This window comes from Ipomoea nil, unplaced genomic scaffold (assembly GCF_001879475.1).
Source record: "Ipomoea nil cultivar Tokyo-kokei standard unplaced genomic scaffold, Asagao_1.1 scaffold1180, whole genome shotgun sequence".
NCBI classification, from domain to species: domain Eukaryota; kingdom Viridiplantae; phylum Streptophyta; class Magnoliopsida; order Solanales; family Convolvulaceae; genus Ipomoea; species Ipomoea nil.
The window spans coordinates 1-19,439 of NW_017617608.1; the positions used below are offsets into that span (position 1 = coordinate 1).

A 19,439-nucleotide genomic window follows, 5' to 3' on the forward strand; every position below is an offset into this window, starting at 1 on the left:
TTGCAATTAGATCGCCACACGAACCATGGTGCCACATTTGATTGGACTTACTTAAATAGAAATTTGTGACAGTCCTGTTCTGCCGCGAGTCGTTGTAGTATAGTGGTGAGTATCCCGCTGTCACGCGGGAGACGGGTTCGATCCCCGCAACGGCGTCTTTTTTTTTTTTTAGCTCTTCAAAGGAAAAATTAAAAAGCTTAATATTTAGAACATCAATCCAACTGCCGGAATCAAACCAGCGACTTAAGGATTTCAATTTAGATTAGTCCAACTACAGTCCACCATCTACCAATGAGCTAAGGTCTGAGCTGTTAACATTATTTTTGTCCGATTTATACTCTTTTATGCCATATCGCACAATCTGACATGGCAGTTCGAATGCCGGTGACAAACTTAACGGAAAAAATTATCGGTGTTAATATTGTCCTTAATTGTTCAAAATCTTAAAGTAAAAGGACTAAATTACACGAAATAAAGGTACAATGACTAAATTGAAAAACGCTACACTACGGGGACCTAACAGGTACTTTGTCCGACTATGAAATGCTAGTTTCAGTTGCAATTAATGGCCACACGCACCATGGTGTCACATTGGATTGGGTTTACTTAAATAGTAATATGTGACTGTCTGTTCTGCCGCGCGAATCGTTGTAGTATAGTGGTGAGCAGTGCTGCAAAAATCGCGCCTAGGCGCTGGCGGGGGAGGCCGCGCGAGGAATGGCCTAGACCGCCTAACCGCCGGTTCGGGGAATTTTTTTTTTTTTTTTGAAAATGTCGAAAAAGTTTTGGAAGGCATAACTTTTGACTCGGTTGTCTGATTTGGTCAAATTTTTTTTTCAAATCGCGTATTTTTTCGAGATCTATACACGCAAACAGCCAAAGGCGGTTTGGTCCACTAATTTCTCAAAAAATGCCTTTTAGTTCTTAATTTTAGTTTTTTATGTATTTAGATGGTTTAAACAATATTTTGAACAATTTTACAACCACTTTCGTAATAGTTTCTAAGAAACAACTATGGAAACCTTATGTTTTATTACTAAATTTAAAAAATTTAATTTTTAATTTTATTAAAAATAAAAAAAAACTTAATAAATAAAAAATCGCGCCTAGGCGGCTAGGGGCGCCTAACGTTTTATGCAGCATTGGTGGTGAGTATTCCGCCTGTCACTCGGAGACCTGGGTTCAATCCCGGCAACAGCGTTTTTTTTTTAGCTCTTCAAAGGAAAAATTAAAAGCTTAATATTGTAAAAAATCAATCCGACCTGCCGGATTCGAACCAGCGACCTAAGGATTTCCAACTTAGATTAATCAAACTACAGTCCTCCGCTCTACCAACTGAGCTAAGGTCGGAGCTATTAACTATATTTTTGTCCGTATTGCACTCTTTTATGCCACATCGCACAATCCGACATGGCAGTTCGAATGCCACGTAGAAAAAAACTTAACGGAAAAAATTATGGTGTTAATGTTGTCCTTAATTGTTCTAAATCTTAAAGTACCGGGACTAGATTACACAAAATAAACGTACAATAACTAAATTGAACAAAACGCTACAGTACAGGGACTAAACAGGTACTTTGTCCGACTATGAAATGTTAGTTTCAATTGCAATTAGATCGCCACGAACCATGGTGCCACATTTGATTGGACTTACTTAAATAGAAATTTGTGACAGTCCTGTTCTGCCGCGCGAGTCGTTGTAGTATAGTGGTGAGTATCCCCGCTGTCACGCGGGAGACCGGGTTCGATCCCCGGCAACGGCTTTTTTTTTTTTTTTTTTAGCTCTTCAAAGGAAAAATTAAAAAGCTTAATATATTAGAACATCAATCCAACCTGCCGGAATCAAACCAGCGACTTAAGGATTTCCAATTTAGATTAGTCCAACTACAGTCCACCACTCTACCAACTGAGCTAAGGTCTGAGCTGTTAACATTATTTTGTCCGATTTATACTCTTTTATGCCATTTCGCACAATCTGACATGGCAGTTCGAATGCCGCGTTGACAAACTTAACGGAAAAAATTTTCGGTGTTAATATTGTCCTTAATTGTTCAAAATCTTAAAGTAAAAGGACTAAATTACACGAAATAAAGGTACAATGACTAAATTGAACAAAACGCTACACTACGGGGACCTAACAGGTACTTTGTCCGACTATGAAATGCTAGTTTCAGTTGCAATTAATGGCCACACGCACCATGGTGTCACATTGGATTGGGTTTACTTAAATAGTAATATGTGACTGTCCTGTACTGCCGCGCGAATCGTTGTAGTATAGTGGTGAGCAGTGCTGCAAAATCGCGCCTAGGCGCTGGCGGGGGAGGCCGCCGCGAGGAATGGCCTAGACCGCCTAACCGGCCGGTTCGGGAATTTTTTTTTTTTTTTTTTGAAAATGTCGAAAAAGTTTTGGAGGCATAACTTTTGACTCGGTTGTCTGATTTGGTCAAATTTTTTTTTCAAATCGCGTATTTTTTTTCGAGATCTATACACCGCAAACAGCCAAAGGCGGTTTGGTCCACTAATTTCTCAAAAAAATGCCTCTTTAGTTCTTAATTTTAGTTTTTTATGTATTTAGATGGTTTAAACAATATTTTGAACAATTTTACACCACTTTCGTTAATAGTTTCTAAGAACAACTATGGAAACCTTATGTTTTATTACTAAATTTAAAAAATTTAATTTTTAATTTTATTAAAAATAAAAAAAAATAATAATAAATAAAAAATCGGCGCCTAGGCGCCTAGGGGGCGCCTAACGTTTTATGCAGCATTGGTGGTGAGTATTCCCGCCTGTCACTCGGGAGACCGGGTTCAATCCCGGCAACAGCGTTTTTTTTTTAGCTCTTCAAAGGAAAAATTAAAATGCTTAATATTGTAAAAAATCAATCCGACCTGCCGGATTCGAACCAGCGACCTAAGGATTTCCAACTTAGATTAATCAAACTACAGTCCTCCGCTCTACCAACTGAGCTAAGGTCGGAGCTATTAACTATATTTTTGTCCGTATTGCACTCTTTTATGCCACATCGCACAATCCGACATGGCAGTTCGAATGCCACGTAGAAAAAAACTTAACGGAAAAAATTATGGTGTTAATGTTGTCCTTAATTGTTCTAAATCTTAAAGTACCGGACTAGATTACACAAAATAAACGTACAATAACTAAATTGAACAAAACGCTACAGTACAGGGACTAAACAGGTACTTTGTCGACTATGAAATGTTAGTTTCAATTGCAATTAGATCGCCACACGAACCATGGTGCCACATTTGATTGGACTTACTTAAATAGAAATTTGTGACAGTCCTGTTCTGCCGGCGAGTCGTTGTAGTATAGTGGTGAGTATCCGCCTGTCACGCGGGAGACCCGGGTTCGATCCCGGCAACGGCGTCTTTTTTTTTTTTTAGCTCTTCAAAGGAAAAATTAAAAAGCTTAATATATTAGAACATCAATCCAACCTGCCGGAATCAAACCAGCGACTTAAGGATTTCCAATTTAGATTAGTCCAACTACAGTCCACCACTCTACCAACTGAGCTAAGGTCTGAGCTGTTAACATTATTTTTGTCCGATTTATACTCTTTTATGCCATTTCGCACAATCTGACATGGCAGTTCGAATGCCGCGTTGACAAACTTAACGGAAAAATTTTCGGTGTTAATATTGTCCTTAATTGTTCAAAATCTTAAAGTAAAAGGACTAAATTACACGAAATAAAGGTACAATGACTAAATTGAACAAAACGCTACACTACGGGGACCTAACAGGTACTTTGTCCGACTATGAAATGCTAGTTTCAGTTGCAATTACATGGCCACACACCATGGTGTCACATTGGATTGGGTTTACTTAAATAGTAATATGTGACTGTCCTGTACTGCGCGAATCGTTGTAGTATAGTGGTGAGCAGTGCTGCAAAAATCGCGCCTAGGCGCTGGGCGGGGGGAGGCCGCCGCGAGGAATGGCCTAGACCGCCTAACCGGCCGGTTCGGGAATTTTTTTTTTTTTTTTGAAAATGTCGAAAAAGTTTTGGAGGCATAACTTTTGACTCGGTTGTCTGATTTGGTCAAATTTTTTTTTTTCAATCGGTATTTTTTCGAGATCTAACACCGCAAACAGCCAAAGGCGGTTTGGTCCACTAATTTCTCAAAAAATGCCTCTTTAGTTCTTAATTTTAGTTTTTTATGTATTAGATGGTTTAAACAATATTTTGAACAATTTTACCACCACTTTCGTAATAGTTTCTAAGAAACAACTATGGAAACCTTATGTTTTATTACTAAATTTAAAAAAATTTAATTTTTAATTTTATTAAAAATAAAAAAAAACTATAATAATAAATAAAAAAATCGGCGCCTAGGCGCCCCTAGCGCCTAGGGGGCGCCTAACGTTTTATGCAGCATTGGTGGTGAGTATTCCCGCCTGTCACTCGGGAGACCGGGTTCAATCCCAGCAACAGCGTTTTTTTTTTTTAGCTCTTCAAAGAAAAATTAAAATGCTTAATATTGGTAAAAAATCAATTCGACCTGCCGGATTCAAACCAGCGACCTAAGGATTTCCAACTTAGATTAATCAAACTACAGTCCTCCGCTCTGCCAACTGAGCTAAGGTCGGAGCTATTAACTATATTTTTGTCCGTATTGCACTCTTTTATGCCACATCGCACAATCCGACATGGCAGTTCGAATGCCACGTAGAAAAAAACTTAACGGAAAAAATTATGGTGTTAATGTTGTCCTTAATTGTTCTAAATCTTAAAGTACCGGGGACTAGATTACACAAAATAAACGTACAATAACTAAATTGAACAAAACGCTACAGTACAGGGACTAAACAGGTACTTTGTCCGACTATGAAATGTTAGTTTCAATTGCAATTAGATCGCACACGAACCATGGTGCCACATTTGATTGGACTTACTTAAATAGAAATTTGTGACAGTCCTGTTCTGCGCGCGAGTCGTTGTAGTATAGTGGTGAGTATCCCCGCCTGTCACGCGGGAGACCCGGGTTCGATCCCCGGCAACGGCGTCTTTTTTTTTTTTTAGCTCTTCAAAGGAAAAATTAAAAAGCTTAATATATTAGAACATCAGTCCAACCTGCCGGAATCAAACCAGCGACTTAAGGATTTCCAATTTAGATTAGTCCAACTATAGTCCACCACTCTACCAACTGAGCTATGGTCTGAGCTGTTAACATTATTTTTGTCCGATTTATACTCTTTTATGCCATTTCGCACAATCTGACATGGCAGTTCGAATGCCGCGTTGACAAACTTAACGGAAAAAATTTTCGGTGTTAATATTGTCCTTAATTGTTCAAAATCTTAAAGTAAAAGGACGAAATTACACGAAATAAAGGTACAATGACTAAATTGAACAAAACGCTACACTACGGGGACCTAACAGGTACTTTGTCCGACTATGAAATGCTAGTTTCAGTTGCAATTAAATGGCCACACGCACCATGGTGTCACATTGGATTGGGTTTACTTAAATAGTAATATGTGACTGTCCTGTACTGCCGCGCGAATCGTTGTAGTATAGTGGTGAGCAGTGCTGCAAAAATCGCGCCTAGGCGCTGGGCGGGGGGAGGCCGCGCGAGGAATGGCCTAGACCGCCTAACCGGCCGGTTCGGGGAATTTTTTTTTTTTTTTTTGAAAATGTCGAAAAAGTTTTGGAAGGCATAACTTTTGACTAGGTTGTCTGATTTGGTCAAATTTTTTTTTCAAATCGCGTATTTTTTCGAGATCTAAACACCGCAAACAGCCAAAGGCGGTTTGGTCCACTAATTTCTCAAAAAAATGCCTCTTTAGTTCTTAATTTTAGTTTTTTATGTATTTAGATGGTTTAAACAATATTTTGAACAATTTTACCAACCACTTTCGTAAATAGTTCTAAGAAACAACTATGGAAACCTTATGTTTTATTACTAAATTTAAAAAAATTTAATTTTTAATTTTATTAAAAATAAAAAAAAAACTATAATAATAAATAAAAAAATCGGCGCCTAGGCGCCCCCTAGCCGCCTAGGGGGCGCCTAACGTTTTATGCAGCATTGGTGGTGAGTATTCCCGCCTGTCACTCGGGAGACCCGGGTTCAATCCCCAGCAACAGCGTTTTTTTTTTAGCTCTTCAAAGAAAAATTAAAATGCTTAATATTGTAAAAAATCAATCTGACCTGCCGGATTCAAACCAGCGACCTAAGGATTTCCAACTTAGATTAATCAAACTACAGTCCTCCGCTCTGCCAACTGAGCTAAGGTCGGAGCTATTAACTATATTTTTGTCCGTATTGCACTCTTTTATGCCACATCGCACAATCCGACATGGCAGTTCGAATGCCACGTAGAAAAAAACTTAACGGAAAAAATTATGGTGTTAATGTTGTCCTTAATTGTTCTAAATCTTAAAGTACCGGGACTAGATTACACAAAATAAACGTACAATAACTAAATTGAACAAAACCGCTACAGTACAGGGACTAAACAGGTACTTTGTCCGACTATGAAATGTTAGTTTCAATTGCAATTAGATCGCCACACGAACCATGGTGCCACATTTGATTGGACTTACTTAAATAGAAATTTGTGACAGTCCTGTTCTGCCGCGCGAGTCGTTGTAGTATAGTGGTGAGTATCCCCGCCTGTCACGCGGGAGACCCGGGTTCGATCCCCGGCAACGGCGTCTTTTTTTTTTTTTTAGCTCTTCAAAGGAAAAATTAAAAAGCTTAATATATTAGAACATCAGTCCAACCTGCCGGAATCAAACCAGCGACTTAAGGATTTCCAATTTAGATTAGTCCAACTACTAGTCCACCACTCTACCAACTGAGCTAATGGTCTGAGCTGTTAACATTATTTTTGTCCGATTTATACTCTTTTATGCCATTTCGCACAATCTGACATGGCAGTTCGAATGCCGCGTTGACAAACTTAACGGAAAAAATTTTCGGTGTTAATATTGTCCTTAATTGTTCAAAATCTTAAAGTAAAAGGACTAAATTACACGAAATAAAGGTACAATGACTAAATTGAACAAAACGCTACACTACGGGGACCTAACAGGTACTTTGTCCGACTATGAAATGCTAGTTTCAGTTGCAATTAAATGGCCACACGCACCATGGTGTCACATTGGATTGGGTTTACTTAAATAGTAATATGTGACTGTCCTGTACTGCCGCGCGAATCGTTGTAGTATAGTGGTGAGCAGTGCTGCAAAAATCGCGCCTAGGCGCTGGGCGGGGGGAGGCCGCCGCGAGGAATGGCCTAGACCGCCTAACCGGCCGGTTCGGGAATTTTTTTTTTTTTTTGAAAATGTCGAAAAAGTTTTGGAAGGCATAACTTTTGACTAGGTTGTCTGATTTGGTCAAATTTTTTTTTCAAATCGCGTATTTTTTCGAGATCTAAACACCGCAAACAGCCAAAGGCGGTTTGGTCCACTAATTTCTCAAAAAATGCCTCTTTAGTTCTTAATTTTAGTTTTTTATGTATTTAGATGGTTTAAACAATATTTTGAACAATTTTACAACCACTTTCGTTAAATAGTTTCTAAGAAACAACTATGGAAACCTTATGTTTTATTACTAAATTTAAAAAAATTTAATTTTTAATTTTATTAAAAATAAAAAAAAACTATAATAATAAATAAAAAAATCGGCGCCTAGGCGCCCCCTAGCCGCCTAGGGGGCGCCTAACGTTTTATGCAGCATTGGTGGTGAGTATTCCCGCCTGTCACTCGGGAGACCCGGGTTCAATCCCCGCAACAGCGTTTTTTTTTTTAGCTCTTCAAAGAAAAAATTAAAATGCTTAATATTGTAAAAAATCAATCCTGACCTGCCGGATTCAAACCAGCGACCTAAGGATTTCCAACTTAGATTAATCAAACTACAGTCCTCCGCTCTGCCAACTGAGCTAAGGTCGGAGCTATTAACTATATTTTTGTCCGTATTGCACTCTTTTATGCCACATCGCACAATCCGACATGGCAGTTCGAATGCCACGTAGAAAAAAACTTAACGGAAAAAATTATGGTGTTAATGTTGTCCTTAATTGTTCTAAATCTTAAAGTACCGGGACTAGATTACACAAAATAAACGTACAATAACTAAATTGAACAAAACGCTACAGTACAGGGACTAAACAGGTACTTTGTCCGACTATGAAATGTTAGTTTCAATTGCAATTAGATCGCCACACGAACCATGGTGCCACATTTGATTGGACTTACTTAAATAGAAATTTGTGACAGTCCTGTTCTGCCGCGCGAGTCGTTGTAGTATAGTGGTGAGTATCCCCGCCTGTCACGCGGGAGACCCGGGTTCGATCCCCGGCAACGGCGTCTTTTTTTTTTTTAGCTCTTCAAAGGAAAAATTAAAAAGCTTAATATATTAGAACATCAGTCCAACCTGCCGGAATCAAACCAGCGACTTAAGGATTTCCAATTTAGATTAGTCCAACTACAGTCCACCACTCTACCAACTGAGCTAAGGTCTGAGCTGTTAACATTATTTTTGTCCGATTTATACTCTTTTATGCCATTTCGCACAATCTGACATGGCAGTTCGAATGCCGCGTTGACAAACTTAACGGAAAAAATTTTCGGTGTTAATATTGTCCTTAATTGTTCAAAATCTTAAAGTAAAAGGACTAAATTACACGAAATAAAGGTACAATGACTAAATTGAACAAAACGCTACACTACGGGGACCTAACAGGTACTTTGTCCGACTCTGAAATGCTAGTTTCAGTTGCAATTAAATGGCCACACGCACCATGGTGTCACATTGGATTGGGTTTACTTAAATAGTAATATGTGACAGTCCTGTACTGCCGCGCGAATCGTTGTAGTATAGTGGTGAGCAGTGCTGCAAAAATCGCGCCTAGGCGCTGGGCGGGGGGAGGCCGCCGCGAGGAATAGCCTAGACCGCCTAACCGGCCGGTTCGGGGAATTTTTTTTTTTTTTTTGAAAATGTCGAAAAAGTTTTGGAGGGCATAACTTTTGACTCGGTTGTCTGATTGGTCAAATTTTTTTTTCAAATCGCGTATTTTTTCGAGATCTATACACCGCAAACAGCCAAAGGCGGTTTGGTCCACTAATTTCTCAAAAAAATGCCTCTTTAGTTCTTAATTTTAGTTTTTTATGTATTTAGATGGTTTAAACAATATTTTGAACAATTTTACCACCACTTTCGTTAATAGTTTCTAAGAAACAACTATGGAAACCTTATGTTTTATTACTAAATTTAAAAAATTTAATTTTTAATTTTATTAAAAATAAAAAAAACTATAATAATAAATAAAAAAATCGGCGCCTAGGCGCCCCCTAGCCGCCTAGGGGGCGCCTAACGTTTTATGCAGCATTGGTGGTGAGTATTCCCGCCTGTCACTCGGGAGACCTGGGTTCAATCCCCGGCAACAGCGTTTTTTTTTTAGCTCTTCAAAGGAAAAATTAAAATGCTTAATATTGTAAAAAATCAATCCGACCTGCCGGATTCGAACCAGCGACCTAAGGATTTCCAACTTAGATTAATCAAACTACAGTCCTCCGCTCTACCAACTGAGCTAAGGTCGGAGCTATTAACTATATTTTTGTCCGTATTGCACTCTTTTATGCCACATCGCACAATCCGACATGGCAGTTCGAATGCCACGTAGAAAAAAACTTAACGGAAAAAATTATGGTGTTAATGTTGTCCTTAATTGTTCTAGATCTTAAAGTACCGGGACTAGATTACACAAAATAAACGTACAATAACTAAATTGAACAAAACCCTACAGTACAGGGACTAAACAGGTACTTTGTCCGACTATGAAATGTTAGTTTCAATTGCAATTAGATCGCCACACGAACCATGGTGCCACATTTGATTGGACTTACTTAAATAGAAATTTGTGACAGTCCTATTCTGCCGCGCGAGTCGTTGTAGTATAGTGGTGAGTATCCCCGCCTGTCACGCGGGAGACTCGGGTTCGATCCCCGGCAACAGCGTCTTTTTTTTTTTTTTCTGTTTTAGCTCTTCAAAGGAAAAATTAAAAAGCTTAATATTGTAGAACATCAATCCAACCTGCCGGAATCAAACCAGCGACTTAAGGATTTCCAATTTAGATTAGTCCAACTACAGTCCACCACTCTACCAACTGAGCTAAGGTCTGAGCTGTTAACATTATTTTTGTCCGATTTATACTCTTTTATGCCATTTCGCACAATCTGACATGGCAGTTCGAATGCCGCGTTGACAAACTTAACGGAAAAAATTTTTGGTGTTAATATTGTCCTTAATTGTTCAAAATCTTAAAGTAAAAGGACTAAATTACACGAAATAAAGGTACAATGACTAAATTGAACAAAACGCTACACTACGGGGACCTAACAGGTACTTTGTCCGACTATGAAATGCTAGTTTCAGTTGCAATTAAATGGCCACACGCACCATGGTGTCACATTGGATTGGGTTTACTTAAATAGTAATATGTGACTGTCCTGTACTGCCGCGCGAATCGTTGTAGTATAGTGGTGAGCAGTGCTGCAAAAATCGCGCCTAGGCGCTGGGCGGGGGGAGGCCGCCGCGAGGAATAGCCTAGACCGCCTAACCGGCCGGTTCGGGGAATTTTTTTTTTTTTTTTTGAAAATGTCGAAAAAGTTTTGGAAGGCATAACTTTTGACTCGGTTGTCTAATTTGGTCAAATTTTTTTTTCAAATCGCGTATTTTTTCGAGATCTAAACACCGCAAACAGCCAAAGGCGGTTTGGTCCACTAATTTCTCAAAAAATGCCTCTTTAGTTCTTAATTTTAGTTTTTTATGTATTTAGATGGTTTAAACAATATTTTGAACAATTTTACCACCACTTTCGTTAATAGTTTCTAAGAAACAACTATGGAAACCTTATGTTTTATTACTAAATTTAAAAAAATTTAATTTTTAATTTTATTAAAAATAAAAAAAAAACTATAATAATAAATAAAAAAATCGGCGCCTAGGCGCCTAGGGGGCGCCTAACGTTTTATGCAGCATTGGTGGTGAGTATTCCCGCCTGTCACTCGGGAGACCTGGGTTCAATCCCTGGCAACAGCGTTTTTTTTTTAGCTCTTCAAAGGAAAAATTAAAATGCTTAATATTGTAAAAAATCAATCCGACCTGCCGGATTCGAACCAGCGATCTAAGGATTTCCAACTTAAATTAATCAAACTACAGTCCTCCGCTCTACCAACTGAGCTAAGGTCGGAGCTATTAACTATATTTTTGTCCGTATTGTACTCTTTTATGCCACATCGCACAATCCGACATGGCAGTTCGAATGCCACGTAGAAAAAAACTTAACGGAAAAAATTATGGTGTTAATGTTGTCCTTAATTGTTCTAAATCTTAAAGTACCGGGACTAGATTACACAAAATAAACGTACAATAACTAAATTGAACAAAACGCTACAGTACAGGGACTAAACAGGTACTTTGTCCGACTATGAAATGTTAGTTTCAATTGCAATTAGATCGCCACACGAACCATGGTGCCACATTTGATTGGACTTACTTAAATAGAAATTTGTGACAGTCCTGTTCTGCCGCGCAAGTCGTTGTAGTATAGTGGTGAGTATCCCCGCCTGTCACGCGGGAGACCCGGGTTCGATCCCCGACAACGGCGTCTTTTTTTTTTTTTTAGCTCTTCAAAGGAAAAATTAAAAAGCTTAATATATTAGAACATCAGACCAACCTGCCGGAATCAAACCAGCGACTTAAGGATTTCAAATTTAGATTAGTCCAACTACAGTCCACCACTCTACCAACTGAGCTAAGGTCTGAGCTGTTAACATTATTTTTGTCCGATTTATACTCTTTTATGCCATTTCGCACAATCTGACTTGGCAGTTCGAATGCCGCGTTGACAAACTTAACGGAAAAAATTTTCGGTGTTAATATTGTCCTTAATTGTTCAAAATCTTAAAGTAAAAGGACTAAATTACACGAAATAAAGGTACAATGACTAAATTGAACAAAACGCTACACTACGGGGACCTAACAGGTACTTTGTCCGATTATGAAATGCTAGTTTCAGTTGCAATTACATGGCCACACACACCATGGTGTCACATTGGATTGGGTTTACTTAAATAGTAATATGTGACAGTCCTGTACTGCCGCGCGAATCGTTGTAGTATAGTGGTGAGCAGTGCTGCAAAAATCGCGCCTAGGCGCTGGGCGGGGGGAGGCCGCTGCGAGGAATGGCCTAGACCGCCTAACCGGCCGGTTCGGGGAATTTTTTTTTTTTTTTTTGAAAATGTCGAAAAAGTTTTGGAGGGCATAACTTTTGACTCGGTTGTCTGATTGGTCAAATTTTTTTTTCAAATCGCGTATTTTTTCGAGATCTATACACCGCAAACAGCCAAAGGCGGTTTGGTCCACTAATTTCTCAAAAAAATGCCTCTTTAGTTCTTAATTTTAGTTTTTTATGTATTTAGATGGTTTAAACAATATTTTGAACAATTTTACCACCACTTTCGTTAATAGTTTCTAAGAAACAACTATGGAAACCTTATGTTTTATTACTAAATTTAAAAAAATTTAATTTTTAATTTTATTAAAAATAAAAAAAACTATAATAATAAATAAAAAAATCGGCGCCTAGGCGCCCCCTAGCCGCCTAGGGGGCGCCTAACGTTTTATGCAGCATTGGTGGTGAGTATTCCCGCCTGTCACTCGGGAGACCTGGGTTCAATCCCCGGCAACAGCGTTTTTTTTTAGCTCTTCAAAGGAAAAATTAAAATGCTTAATATTGTAAAAAATCAATCCGACCTGCCGGATTCGAACCAGCGACCTAAGGATTTCCAACTTAGATTAATCAAACTACAGTCCTCCGCTCTACCAACTGAGCTAAGGTCGGAGCTATTAACTATATTTTTGTCCGTATTGCACTCTTTTATGCCACATCGCACAATCCGACATGGCAGTTCGAATGCCACGTAGAAAAAAACTTAACGGAAATAATTATGGTGTTAATGTTGTCCTTAATTGTTCTAGATCTTAAAGTACCGGGACTAGATTACACAAAATAAACGTACAATAACTAAATTGAACAAAACCCTACAGTACAGGGACTAAACAGGTACTTTGTCCGACTATGAAATGTTAGTTTCAATTGCAATTAGATCGCCACACGAACCATGGTGCCACATTTGATTGGACTTACTTAAATAGAAATTTGTGACAGTCCTGTTCTACCGCGCGAGTCGTTGTAGTATAGTGGTGAGTATCCCCGCCTGTCACGCGGGAGACCCGGGTTCGATCCCCGACAACGGCGTCTTTTTTTTTTTTTTTAGCTCTTCAAAGGAAAAATTAAAAAGCTTAATATATTAGAACATCAGACCAACCTGCCGGAATCAAACCAGCGACTTAAGGATTTCCAATTTAGATTAGTCCAACTACAGTCCACCACTCTACCAACTGAGCTAAGGTCTGAGCTGTTAACATTATTTTTGTCCGATTTATACTCTTTTATGCCATTTCGCACAATCTGACATGGCAGTTCGAATGCCGCGTTGACAAACTTAACGGAAAAAATTTTCGGTGTTAATATTGTCCTTAATTGTTCAAAATCTTAAAGTAAAAGGACTAAATTACACGAAATAAAGGTACAATGACTAAATTGAACAAAACGCTACACTACGGGGACCTAACAGGTACTTTGTCCGACTATGAAATGCTAGTTTCAGTTGCAATTAAATGGCCACACGCACCATGGTGTCACATTGGATTGGGTTTACTTAAATAGTAATATGTGACTGTCCTGTACTGCCGCGCGAATCGTTGTAGTATAGTGGTGAGCAGTGCTGCAAAAATCGCGCCTAGGCGCTGGGCGGGGGGAGGCCGCCGCGAGGAATAGCCTAGACCGCCTAACCGGCCGGTTCGGGGAATTTTTTTTTTTTTTTTTGAAAATGTCGAAAAAGTTTTGGAGGGCATAACTTTTGACTCGGTTGTCTAATTTGGTCAAATTTTTTTTTCAAATCGCGTATTTTTTCGAGATCTAAACACCGCAAACAGCCAAAGGCGGTTTGGTCCACTAATTTCTCAAAAAAATGCCTCTTTAGTTCTTAATTTTAGTTTTTTATGTATTTAGATGGTTTAAACAATATTTTGAACAATTTTACCACCACTTTCGTTAAGAGTTTCTAAGAAACAACTATGGAAACCTTATGTTTTATTACTAAATTTAAAAAAATTTAATTTTTAATTTTATTAAAAATAAAAAAAAAACTATAATAATAAATAAAAAAATCGGCGCCTAGGCGCCCCCTAGCCGCCTAGGGGGCGCCTAACGTTTTATGCAGCATTGGTGGTGAGTATTCCCGCCTGTCACTCGGGAGACCTGGGTTCAATCCCCGGCAACAGCGTTTTTTTTTTTAGCTCTTCAAAGGAAAAATTAAAATGCTTAATATTGTAAAAAATCAATCCGACCTGCCGGATTCGAACCAGCGACCTAAGGATTTCCAACTTAGATTAATCAAACTACAGTCCTCCGCTCTACCAACTGAGCTAAGGTCGGAGCTATTAACTATATTTTTGTCCGTATTGCACTCTTTTATGCCACATCGCACAATCCGACATGGCAGTTCGAATGCCACGTAGAAAAAAACTTAACGGAAAAAATTATGGTGTTAATGTTGTCCTTAATTGTTCTAGATCTTAAAGTACCGGGACTAGATTACACAAAATAAACGTACAATAACTAAATTGAACAAAACCCTACAGTACAGGGACTAAACAGGTACTTTGTCCGACTATGAAATGTTAGTTTCAATTGGCAATTAGATCGCCACACGAACCATGGTGCCACATTTGATTGGACTTACTTAAATAGAAATTTGTGACAGTCCTGTTCTGCTCGCGCGAGTCGTTGTAGTATAGTGGTGAGTATCCCCGCCTGTCACGCGGGAGACTCGGGTTCGATCCCCGGCAACAGCGTCTTTTTTTTTTTTTTTCTGTTTTAGCTCTTCAAAGGAAAAATTAAAAAGCTTAATATTGTAGAACATCAATCCAACCTGCCGGAATCAAACCAGCGACTTAAGGATTTCCAATTTAGATTAGTCCAACTACAGTCCACCACTCTACCAACTGAGCTAAGGTCTGAGCTGTTAACATTATTTTTGTCCGATTTATACTCTTTTATGCCATTTCGCACAATCTGACATGGCAGTTCGAATGCCGCGTTGACAAACTTAACGGAAAAAATTTTCGGTGTTAATATTGTCCTTAATTGTTCAAAAATCTTAAAGTAAAAGGACTAAATTACACGAAATAAAGGTACAATGACTAAATTGAACAAAACGCTACACTACGGGGACCTAACAGGTACTTTGTCCGACTATGAAATGCTAGTTTCAGTTGCAATTAAATGGCCACACGCACCATGGTGTCACATTGGATTGGGTTTACTTAAATAGTAATATGTGACTGTCCTGTACTGCCGCGCGAATCGTTGTAGTATAGTGGTGAGCAGTGCTGCAAAAAATCGCGCCTAGGCGCTGGGCGGGGGGAGGCCGCCGCGAGGAATAGCCTAGACCGCCTAACCGGCCGGTTCGGGGAATTTTTTTTTTTTTTTTGAAAATGTCGAAAAAGTTTTGGAAGGCATAAATTTTGACTCGGTTGTCTAATTTGGTCAAATTTTTTTTCAAATCGCGTATTTTTTCGAGATCTAAACACCGCAAACAGCCAAAGGCAGTTTGGTCCACTAATTTCTCAAAAAAATGCCTCTTTAGTTCTTAATTTTAGTTTTTTATGTATTTAGATGGTTTAAACAATATTTTGAACAATTTTACCACCACTTTCGTTAAGAGTTTCTAAAGAAACAACTATGGAAACCTTATGTTTTATTACTAAATTTAAAAAAATTTAATTTTTAATTTTATTAAAATAAAAAAAAAACTATAATAATAAATAAAAAAATCGGCGCCTAGGCGCCCCCTAGCCGCCTAGGGGGCGCCTAACGTTTTATGCAGCATTGGTGGTGAGTATTCCCGCCTGTCACTCGGAGACCTGGGTTCAAATCCCCGGCAACAGCGTTTTTTTTTAGCTCTTCAAAGGAAAAATTAAAATGCTTAATATTGTAAAAAATCAATCCGACCTGCCGGATTCGAACCAGCGACCTAAGGATTTCCAACTTAGATTAATCAAACTTACAGTCCTCCGCTCTACCAACTGAGCTAAGGTCGGAGCTATTAACTATATTTTTGTCCTATTGTACTCTTTTATGCCACATCGCACAATCCGACATGGCAGTTCGAATGCCACGTAGAAAAAAACTTAACGGAAAAAATTATGGTGTTAATGTTGTCCTTAATTGTTCTAAATCTTAAAGTACCGGGACTAGATTACACAAAATAAACGTACAATAACTAAATTGAACAAAACGCTACAGTACAGGGACTAAACAGGTACTTTGTCCGACTATGAAATGTTAGTTTCAATTGCAATTAGATCGCCACACGAACCATGGTGCCACATTTGATTGGACTTACTTAAATAGAAATTTGTGACAGTCCTGTTCTGCCGCGCGAGTCGTTGTAGTATAGTGGTGAGTATCCCCGCCTGTCACGCGGGAGACCGGGTTCGATCCCCGGCAACGGCGTCTTTTTTTTTTTTTAGCTCTTCAAAGGAAAAATTAAAAAGCTTAATATATTAGAACATCAATCCAACCTGCCGGAATCAAACCAGCGACTTAAGGATTTCCAATTTAGATTAGTCCAACTACAGTCCACCACTCTACCAACTGAGCTAAGGTCTGAGCTGTTAACATTATTTTTGTCCGATTTATACTCTTTTATGCCATATCGCACAATCTGACATGGCAGTTCGAATGCCGCGTGACAAACTTAACGGAAAAAATTTTCGGTGTTAATATTGTCCTTAATTGTTCAAAATCTTAAAGTAAAAGGACTAAATTACACGAAATAAAGGTACAATGACTAAATTGAACAAAACGCTACACTACGGGGACCTAACAGGTACTTTGTCCGATTATGAAATGCTAGTTTCAGTTGCAATTACATGGCCACACGCACCATGGTGTCACATTGGATTGGGTTTACTTAAATAGTAATATGTGACTGTCCTGTACTGCCGCGCGAATCGTTGTAGTATAGTGGTGAGCAGTGCTGCAAAAATCGCGCCTAGGCGCTGGGCGGGGGGAGGCCGCCGCGAGGAATGGCCTAGACCGCCTAACCGGCCGGTTCGGGGAATTTTTTTTTTTTTTTGAAAATGTCGAAAAAGTTTTGGAGGCATAACTTTTGACTCGGTTGTCTGATTTGGTCAAATTTTTTTTTCAAATCGCGTATTTTTTCGAGATCTATACACCGCAAACAGCCAAAGGCGGTTTGGTCCACTAATTTCTCAAAAAAATGCCTCTTTAGTTCTTAATTTTAGTTTTTTATGTATTTAGATGGTTTAAACAATATTTTGAACAATTTTACCACCACTTTCGTAAATAGTTTCTAAGAAACAACTATGGAAACCTTATGTTTTATTACTAAATTTAAAAAAATTTAATTTTTAATTTTATTAAAAATAAAAAAAAAAACTAATAAAAAAAAAATCGGCGCCTAGGCGCCCCCTAGCCGCCTAGGGGGCGCCTAACGTTTTATGCAGCATTGGTGGTGAGTATTCCCGCCTGTCACTCGGGAGACCTGGGTTCAATCCCGGCAACAGCGTTTTTTTTTTAGCTCTTCAAAGGAAAAATTAAAATGCTTAATATTGTAAAAAATCAATCCGACCTGCCGGATTCGAACCAGCGACCTAAGGATTTCCAACTTAGATTAATCAAACTACAGTCCTCCGCTCTACCAACTGAGCTAAGGTCGGAGCTATTAACTATATTTTTGTCCGTATTGCACTCTTTTATGCCACATCGCACAATCCGACATGGCAGTTCGAATGCCACGTAGAAAAAAACTTAACGGAAAAAATTATGGTGTTAATGTTGTCCTTAATTGTTCTAAATCTTAAAGTACCGGACTAGATTACACAAAATAAACGTACAATAACTAAATTGAACAAAACGCTACAGTACAGGGACTAAACAGGTACTTTGTCCGACTATGAAATGTTAGTTTCAATTGCAATTAGATCGCCACACGAACCATGGTGCCACATTTGATTGGACTTACTTAAATAGAAATTTGTGACAGTCCTGTTCTGCGCGCGAGTCGTTGTAGTATAGTGGTGAGTATCCCCGCCTGTCACGCGGGAGACCCGGGTTCGATCCCCGGCAACGTTTTTTTTTTTTTTTTAGCTCTTCAAAGGAAAAATTAAAAAGCTTAATATTGTAGAACATCAATCCAACCTGCCGGAATCAAACCAGCGACTTAAGGATTTCCAATTTAGATTAGTCCAACTACAGTCCACCACTCTACCAACTGAGCTAAGGTCTGAGTTAACATTATTTTTTGTCCGATTTTATACTCTTTTATGCCATTTCGCACAATCTGACATGGCAGTTCGAATGCCGCGTTGACAAACTTAACGGAAAAAATTTCGGTGTTAATATTGTCCTTAATTGTTCAAAAATCATAAAGTAAAAATGACTAAATTACACGAAATAAAGGTACAATGACTAAATTGAACAAAACGCTACACTACGGGACCTAACAGGTACTTTGTCCGATTATGAAATGCTAGTTTCAGTTGCAATTACATGGCCACACGCACCATGGTGTCACATTGGATTGGGTTTACTTAAATAGTAATATGTGACAGTCCTGTACTGCCGCGCGAATCGTTGTAGTATAGTGGTGAGCAGTGCTGCAAAAATCGCGCCTAGGCGTTGGGCGGGGAGGCCGCCGGCGAGGAATGGCCTAGACCGCCTAACGGCCGGTTCGGCGAATTTTTTTTTTTTTTGAAAATGTCGAAAAAGTTTTGGGAGGGCATAACTTTTGACTCGGTTGTCTGATTTGGTCAAATTTTTTTTTCAAATCGCGTATTTTTCGAGATCTATACACCGCAAACAGCCAAAGGCGGTTTGGTCCACTAATTTCTCAAAAAAATGCCTCTTTAGTTCTTAATTTTAGTTTTTTATGTATTTAGATGGTTTAAACAATATTTTGAACAATTTTACCACCACTTTCGTAAATAGTTTCTAAGAAACAACTATGGAACCTTATGTTTTATTACTAAATTAAAAATTTAATTTTTAATTTTATTAAAAATAAAAAAAAAACTATAATAATAAATAAAAAAATCGCGCCTAGCGCCCCCTAGCCGCCTAGGGGGCGCCTAACGTTTTATGCAGCATTGTGGTGAGTATTCCCGCCTGTCACTCGGGAGACCTGGGTTCAATCCCCAGCAACAGCGTTTTTTTTAGCTCTTCAAAGGAAAAATTAAAATGCTTAATATTGTAAAAATCAATCCGACCTGCCGGATTCAAACCAGCCGACCTAAGGATTTCCAACTTAGA

General features: G+C 38.7%; 17 non-coding genes across 17 annotated transcripts; 9 read left to right on the forward strand and 8 right to left on the reverse strand.

Moving 5' to 3' along the window:
* Positions 1-1,256: 1,256 nt before the first annotated feature.
* On the reverse strand, positions 1,257-1,350 carry TRNAY-GUA. Its single transcript has 2 exons — positions 1,314-1,350; positions 1,257-1,292 (listed from the first exon to the last, which is right to left on the reverse strand). It is a non-coding gene; the product is annotated as a tRNA-Tyr (tRNA).
* A 1,535-nt stretch (positions 1,351-2,885) lies between these two features.
* On the reverse strand, positions 2,886-2,979 carry TRNAY-GUA. The gene is made up of 2 exons: positions 2,943-2,979; positions 2,886-2,921 (listed from the first exon to the last, which is right to left on the reverse strand). It is a non-coding gene; the product is annotated as a tRNA-Tyr (tRNA).
* Positions 2,980-4,957: 1,978 nt separating this feature from the next.
* Positions 4,958-5,029, forward strand: TRNAD-GUC. The gene has a single exon. It is a non-coding gene; the product is annotated as a tRNA-Asp (tRNA).
* A 1,583-nt stretch (positions 5,030-6,612) lies between these two features.
* TRNAD-GUC lies at positions 6,613-6,684 on the forward strand. The gene has a single exon. It is a non-coding gene; the product is annotated as a tRNA-Asp (tRNA).
* A 1,584-nt stretch (positions 6,685-8,268) lies between these two features.
* On the forward strand, positions 8,269-8,340 carry TRNAD-GUC. The gene has a single exon. It is a non-coding gene; the product is annotated as a tRNA-Asp (tRNA).
* A 1,139-nt stretch (positions 8,341-9,479) lies between these two features.
* Positions 9,480-9,573, reverse strand: TRNAY-GUA. The gene is made up of 2 exons: positions 9,537-9,573; positions 9,480-9,515 (listed from the first exon to the last, which is right to left on the reverse strand). It is a non-coding gene; the product is annotated as a tRNA-Tyr (tRNA).
* Positions 9,574-9,918: 345 nt separating this feature from the next.
* TRNAD-GUC lies at positions 9,919-9,990 on the forward strand. Its single transcript has one exon. It is a non-coding gene; the product is annotated as a tRNA-Asp (tRNA).
* A 1,141-nt stretch (positions 9,991-11,131) lies between these two features.
* Positions 11,132-11,225, reverse strand: TRNAY-GUA. Its single transcript has 2 exons — positions 11,189-11,225; positions 11,132-11,167 (listed from the first exon to the last, which is right to left on the reverse strand). It is a non-coding gene; the product is annotated as a tRNA-Tyr (tRNA).
* Positions 11,226-11,570: 345 nt separating this feature from the next.
* Positions 11,571-11,642, forward strand: TRNAD-GUC. Its single transcript has one exon. It is a non-coding gene; the product is annotated as a tRNA-Asp (tRNA).
* Positions 11,643-12,784: 1,142 nt separating this feature from the next.
* TRNAY-GUA lies at positions 12,785-12,878 on the reverse strand. The gene is made up of 2 exons: positions 12,842-12,878; positions 12,785-12,820 (listed from the first exon to the last, which is right to left on the reverse strand). It is a non-coding gene; the product is annotated as a tRNA-Tyr (tRNA).
* A 345-nt stretch (positions 12,879-13,223) lies between these two features.
* Positions 13,224-13,295, forward strand: TRNAD-GUC. Its single transcript has one exon. It is a non-coding gene; the product is annotated as a tRNA-Asp (tRNA).
* Positions 13,296-14,443: 1,148 nt separating this feature from the next.
* Positions 14,444-14,537, reverse strand: TRNAY-GUA. Its single transcript has 2 exons — positions 14,501-14,537; positions 14,444-14,479 (listed from the first exon to the last, which is right to left on the reverse strand). It is a non-coding gene; the product is annotated as a tRNA-Tyr (tRNA).
* A 347-nt stretch (positions 14,538-14,884) lies between these two features.
* Positions 14,885-14,956, forward strand: TRNAD-GUC. Its single transcript has one exon. It is a non-coding gene; the product is annotated as a tRNA-Asp (tRNA).
* Positions 14,957-16,109: 1,153 nt separating this feature from the next.
* Positions 16,110-16,204, reverse strand: TRNAY-GUA. The gene is made up of 2 exons: positions 16,168-16,204; positions 16,110-16,145 (listed from the first exon to the last, which is right to left on the reverse strand). It is a non-coding gene; the product is annotated as a tRNA-Tyr (tRNA).
* Positions 16,205-16,548: 344 nt separating this feature from the next.
* TRNAD-GUC lies at positions 16,549-16,619 on the forward strand. The gene has a single exon. It is a non-coding gene; the product is annotated as a tRNA-Asp (tRNA).
* Positions 16,620-17,754: 1,135 nt separating this feature from the next.
* Positions 17,755-17,848, reverse strand: TRNAY-GUA. Its single transcript has 2 exons — positions 17,812-17,848; positions 17,755-17,790 (listed from the first exon to the last, which is right to left on the reverse strand). It is a non-coding gene; the product is annotated as a tRNA-Tyr (tRNA).
* A 343-nt stretch (positions 17,849-18,191) lies between these two features.
* TRNAD-GUC lies at positions 18,192-18,263 on the forward strand. Its single transcript has one exon. It is a non-coding gene; the product is annotated as a tRNA-Asp (tRNA).
* The last annotated feature ends 1,176 nt before the right edge of the window (positions 18,264-19,439 follow it).